This window comes from Artemia sp. Qi Xiang Cuo, chromosome 4 (genome assembly GCF_049724085.1).
Source record: "Artemia sp. Qi Xiang Cuo chromosome 4, ASM4972408v1, whole genome shotgun sequence".
NCBI lineage: Eukaryota > Metazoa > Arthropoda > Branchiopoda > Anostraca > Artemiidae > Artemia > Artemia sp. Qi Xiang Cuo.
The window spans coordinates 62,072,330-62,079,039 of record NC_142797.1 but is presented as its reverse complement, the minus strand read 5'-3'; positions in this window follow the sequence as shown (position 1 = coordinate 62,079,039).

Sequence of the window (6,710 nt, the reverse complement as noted above, 5' to 3'; positions counted from 1 at the left end):
GCATAAATTAATGTGAGTAGGGTTCAAAACCCCTATGCTTTCTAAAAGCCAGAATATAATTTGTACCTTACAGAAAAAAAATTCAAATGAGTTTACTGAAAAAAAATGTGAATTGCCAATTTAATATACATATGCTGATATTTATTCCGTAAAATCTTAATTAATTTTTGATTTCTTAAAGTTACAAAAGTGAAAATATTTCAAAGAATTGTTTTCAGTAAAGCGCCAATGACGCAGTAGGGTTTAGGCTTCTGCAGTGAGACGATACCCAAACTCTTGTTTGTAGTTATTTTTATTCGATTCAAACTTGATTTGCATATTCAATTTAAGTTTCACTCGTTTTGAGTTTGAATTTTAACAGGTATTTGTATCTCCTGAGGTTAAGTTTAAAATGGCCTTTACTTTTCTCTGAAAAACTTATTTTTTGGAAAGTTTTTTTAATTAATTTCTGTTTAAAATGGCCTTTACTTTTCTTTGAAAAACTTATTTTTCGGAAAGTTTTTTTTTAATTAATTTACAAAAAAGAGTCGTGGTAATAGGTCTGAGATCGCTTGTGGAGGACGCAGCTTCTTGAAAGGAGTATGTGGCCAAGAACTAAAAACCAAACTCCATTGAACCGAAGGTCCCCAGGGATTTCTGTAGTCAGTTTACAAGTAGGCTTGACAGCTTTGAGTAACCTTGAGAAGGAACGTGTAAGGTATTAGTCATAGTGGTATGTGACCCTGTAGAACTGACTGACGGAGAAAGCCCTGACCCAGAAAAATTTTACGTATAGCAACAGGAAGACATTGAGAAGATCTCGGGTGGAAAATGGTATTTTATCTATGGGACTTTCAAACAGTTCGTGGTAACGAACTGTAAGTAAGGAGCGACCCGGCTCAATGGTAACCGAAACTCTAAAAAACGGAATTTTGGTACCAATAGATACATCAAAAGAATCAGATTTTAATTCTGATGTCAAAAATATAAGTTTCATCAAGTTTAATCTTACCCATCAAAAGTTACGTGCCAGAGCAAATTTGGCGGATTTTCAAAAAAAAGGGGGAAAAGATCCCCTAAAACTTATAGAACCTTAATGAAATTCACACCATCATATTCAGCGTATCAGATAACCCTACTGCAGAGGTTTCAAGCTCCTATCTACAAAAATGTGGCATTTTACATTTTTTGCCAGAAGAAAGATCACGGGTGCGTGTTTATTTGTTTTTTTTTGTTTTTTTTCCCAGGGGTAATCGTATTGACCCAATGGTCCTAGAATATCGTAAGAGGGCTCATTGAAACGGAAACTAAAAGTTCTAGTGCCATTTTGAAGTGACCAAAAAAATGGAGGGCAACTAGGTCCCCTCCAACGCTCATATTTTTCTCAAAGTCACCTAATTAAAATTTTGAGATAGCCATTGTGTTTAGCATAGTCGAAAATCTAATAAATATGTCTTTTACGATGACTGAATCCCCCACAGTTCCCAGGGGAAAGGCTGCAAGTTATGAACTTTGCCCATTGCTTACATATTGTATTGGTTATTGGGAAGTATACAGACATTTTCAGGAAGAATTTTTTTCTGGTGGGGGGGAGGAGAGGGTTACCCGGGAGAATCTTTCCGTGGAGGATGTTTCTTTGGGGTAAGGGACATTTCTATGAAGGGGGTGCCGGATTTCCAAGCATTATTTAAAAAACGATCAGAAATTAAATTAAAAAAAACAAGTACTTTCAACTGAAAGTAAGAAGCAACATTAGAACTTAAAATGAACAGAAATTATTACGTAGATGAGGGGGCTCTCCCCCAAGTCAATACTTCGCTCTTTACGCTACAGTTTTTGTTTAGTGCTTTCAAAAGAGCTATCTATTCTAATTAAACGGCCTTTGTGATTCAGGGGTTTGTGAATTAAAAGTTTTTTTAACTTTTAACGTAAAGAGCGTGGTATTGACTAAGGGGAGAACCCAATCATATACGTAATAACATATAGCCTACTTAATAAAAAAAAACAATAAAAAAAACAAGCGATACGGCTCAATAGTAAGCGAAACTTTTAAAAACGGAACTTTGATGTCAATAAATGTATCAAAAGAATGGACTTATAATGCTGATTCTAAATATATGAATTTTATTAAGTTTAGTATTACTCATCAAAGGCTACGAGCCTCAGAAAACTCACCTGATTTTTTAAAGAGGGGGAAACATCCCCTAAAAGTGAAAAATTTTTAATGAAAATCACACCGTCAGATTCAGCGTATCAGAAAACCCTATAACATAGGTTTCAAACTCATATCTGCAAATATCTGCAACTTTGTATTTTTTAACAGAAGAAAAATATACAAATATAAAAATTCGTTACGTAAGTTAATTTGTAAATTACGTCCGAACCAAATTTAGAGACAGCCATTTTGCAAAAGAAAAGAAAAATTTTTTTGCAAATTTTGTTTACTTATTCAATGACGGTGAGCCAAAATAAAAGCTGCATCAACTGAAAAACGATCAGAAATTAAAAAAAAAAAAACAAGTTTTTTAAACTGAAAGTAAGGAGCGACATTAAAACTTAAAACGAACAGAAGTTATTCCGTATATGAAAGGGGTTGTGCCCTCCGCAACGCCTCGCTCTTTACGCTAAAGTTTGACTTTGTCTCACAACTCTATTTTTTAAAACAATAAAAAACTTTAGCGTAAAGAGCGAGGTGCTGAGGAGGGGACAGCCCCTTTCATATACGGAATAATTTCAGTTCGTTTTAAGTTTTAATGTCGCTCCTTACTTACAGTTTAAAAAACTTGTTTTTTTTATTTAATGATACCAAAATCTAGAGGCACAAATGCTAAAACTACAGTTTGTTTACTTCAACTATCTGAAGTTTCTACTTAGACATTCCCTCCGATGATTTTTCATTGTCAAATGATTTTTGAAGAAATAGAAGATAAGTCTTCAAAATGCAATAGGGTCATGAGTCGAAGTTTCTACTTAGACATTCCCATCGCTAGTTGCCATTCAATCTTTTTGGTCAATTAAAAAGGTACTATAACTTTTATTTTTCATTCCAACGAGACCTCTCTCGATCTATTAAGACAATTGGTTCAATATGAGCACCCTGCAAAAAAAAGAGATAAAAACAAATAAACACACATCCGTGGTCTTTCTTCTGGCAAAAAAATATAAAATTCCACATTTTTGTAGATAGGAGCTTGAAACCTCTAGAGCAGGATTCTCTCATATGTTGAATCTTATGGTGGGATTTTCATTAGGAAGTTGAGTCCCAATGTCCAACGGGTTGTACATCCCCCCAGGCCTCACAGGTGGTAAAAAATGAAACTTTCATTCCATCGTCTTGTGCTAGTTTTTTTTATCGGTAAATCCCAAATTTCAGATTCGCCCCTACTCAGGAACATACCCAGGACCCAGGAGGTTAGGATCAGTCGAAGTTTCGGGGTGTTTTTATCCTTTTTCGAAAATTAGGAAAAAAAATCAGGCTCGTAGATTTTTATGGGTAGCATTAAACTTATTGAATTTTATATATTTGGAATCAACATAAAAAGCCAAATCTTTCAATTTTATTCCTTTTTACCAAAATTCCATTTTTTATGGATTCGCTGACTATTGAGCCGAGCCACTCCTTACTTACAGTTCGTTACCATGAGCTGCTTGACTAGACAACAGAAAACCAAGTTTTCTTTGAAAAGAAAGTAAAGAGAAACGTTAAAAAAAAAACAAAAAAAAACACACAATTTAGCCTAAATATTAAGGACTGAGATCCGACAACCATAGCAATCCCAACAAGCCTCTTTACAATAAACCTATGTTAGTTTGCACAAACTTTACTCTCCAACTAACAAACTGATCTTTATTAATCTTTGAGTGTATTTTCTAGGAAACACATTTAGCAGGACGTGTACATTATGATTTTTATTGCCATTTTTAACTGAAATATATCTGAACAAAACAGAAAATTCAGGTTACTAATAGTGGAAATGTTACCAAAAGTCATCTCGAAATAAAGTAGGAAGAAGTTTTAAGAAAGGATTTGCAGGAAATTGGAAGGTCGTCATAAGGAGTAAAATGAGTTGCTTTGAATAGATTGATGTGGAGGAGCGTGCGCAGCTGCGCTGTCGTCTGGCGGCTTGGTGCTGCAGTGAGTCCTTAGTACAATAGCAATAATAGTTCAACTGTATTTGCCTGACATTAGAAACACGCTTAATAAGTGCATTAAAAACACTTGGCTGTTACATTTTGCCACCTTTAATTAAAATACGTTTGTAATAGAATTGAATCTTCATAATTAGATTGTGATTGCTAGAAAAGGAAAATTATAGTTGTCAATAGTGGAAATGAAATTGCTTTAAAATGCCAAGTTTAAGTAATTGCATTAATCAATTTAAGTAAACGGTCAACCAGGTTTCTCTACCTAGTGATTGTAAGAAATCTCTACGTTAAACTTTTGACAAAACGATGCTAAGAAAGAGTGTAGTAATTAGACGAGCATTAGATCAATTTCTGTGGGACTCAAATTACTTTACATAACGACGCCTATAAAGCTGCTAAAGAGAAATTCGACCAGTTAATAACTACATTTACTTTAGTAGCATTATCAAAAAGGATGAAGTGAAGATGTAAAAAAGAGAACAGTAAATGTGCAGAATGATTTTTCATTGTCAAATGATTTTTGAAGAAATAGAAGATAAGTCTTCAAAATGCAACAGGATCATGAGTCTGGTGAACTTACGGTTAAACAAATTCCAACGTAACATCGGAACTTCAGGTACCAGGTAGGGCGGAAAACACCTGGTCCTCCAGCAAGAACAAGAAGATAGCTGAAGTAGATGATATCCAAAGGAATTGTTCAAGGATAGTTTTAGGGGCTCGGTTGAATGACCGTATATCGGACAATAGGTTGTACAGACCATGGGGATATATCCCATTTTCTAGGGCTATAATGAAAGAAACATTAAGATGATCAACTCACGTTTTATGGATGATAGCTTGCTAAAAGTCATGCTTTTTGGTAATTTATCTTGGGTCAAACGAGAAGCAAAATAAGGGTGGCAAAAGTAATAGAAAGAGAAAGTAAAAGGCGAGACTCTGAAAGGATTAGAGCAGAGGATGAGCACAGGCGGTCACTTTCGGCCTTAGCGGCTTGGTACTGCGATGAATTATCAACGATAGTAATAATCCTTCCTCTGGCAGCAATTGGGGGTAAAAAGAAGTAGAGTCGAACACACTCATTTCCTAGCCCTATATTTCATGTACTGTAACTTAAAATTTAGGTTTATTTTTCGCCAACGATTAGCGAGGACAAGTGGCTTCACGCTATTTTGATTTGGTTAAATATTAAGAGCAGAAGTAGCCCCTTAAGATTAAAAAATAATACCCTCAGTCGTTCCTGGGATACTTCTGAGATGCCCTACTGGAAATTAGCATTAACAGAGACCGTTTTAATTTAATCTTAAGGTTCAGTACCAGAGCAATCGCAATCTCCACTGGAGCTAATGTATACTAACATTAATTTATTTATAAACAGCTAAAAGCATAAGAAAAAAGTAGAGTACAAAGAAAATAGAAAGAAAAAAAGACAACACAGACACAAAAACTACAATTGAACAAAACAACGGATGAGCCCATGGTGTGGCCCGAGCTTGCCAGGGGTTGACTTTAGCAGATTAACATTAAGTAGCTCAAGCTCACTGGTCACATCAGATGTACTATAATAATGAATAAGTTTTCGGTTCCGAGTACGTGAAGGCAAATAAAAAAGGAACTAATAATAGCACAGGCACCTAACATCGCGGCCTTTTAGCAGACTAAATACACCAACAGGAAAAAAACACAGCATGATCGCAAAAAGTTAAATATAGCTTGCATAAAACTTTCCGATTAAAATTTCCCCTATTTGCTAAGACTTTGGTTTATCTAACCTGAACCGATTTTCCGATTAACCTGAACCTGAACGATAATAGTTCAGCATATAGAAATTCCAATCAATTTCAAAGAACAAACAATAGAAATAGTGAAACATTCAAGGGTCTTACGATGCGCGGGAGTTAAAACGTAAATACTCGCACCATTCCATTATTAAAGTTAAACCGATTTGACTAAATGAATCACGAACAGTACCAACCATTTTCGACAACAAAGACTTCGAACGGCTAATCACTAAAATGTCGTCAGCGTTTGCTAAATATGAAATATCAGACATTCCAAAGTAATAGCTTGACCAAATCAAAGCAAACATGAGGGCCATACATTCTTAAAAATAAGCAGGGACAAGACTCCTCCTTGGCGCACAACGCATCGAACAGAGAAAGATTTAAATGGGTTTACTGTAAGCCGCAAGTACACATGTTCATACCAATACCTCAAAACAAAAATGGCTGAAAAATTCATTCCATAAGAAAAAGAGAAAATGAAGCTTGAGTATGAACAACACTGTCAAAAGCCTTTGAAAGGTCTAGTGCACAGAAATAAATCTACCTACCACGTTCAGAAAAATCTTTCAAAATTTTTGCTAGTGCCTGACGAGCATGAGCGCAGCCAATCCCCACCGGAAACCAAGCTGTTTTTCACCATTTTTTGCAAAACAAGTTGGCGAAGGTATAATGGACATACTCGAAAACTTCACTAATTGTACATTCTACAGCTATAGGTCGGTATGAATTGCAGACGTTAGGGTCCTTTCCACGTTTCAAGATTGACGTTAACGAGCCGCAAAGAACGGAACAACAGAAAACACA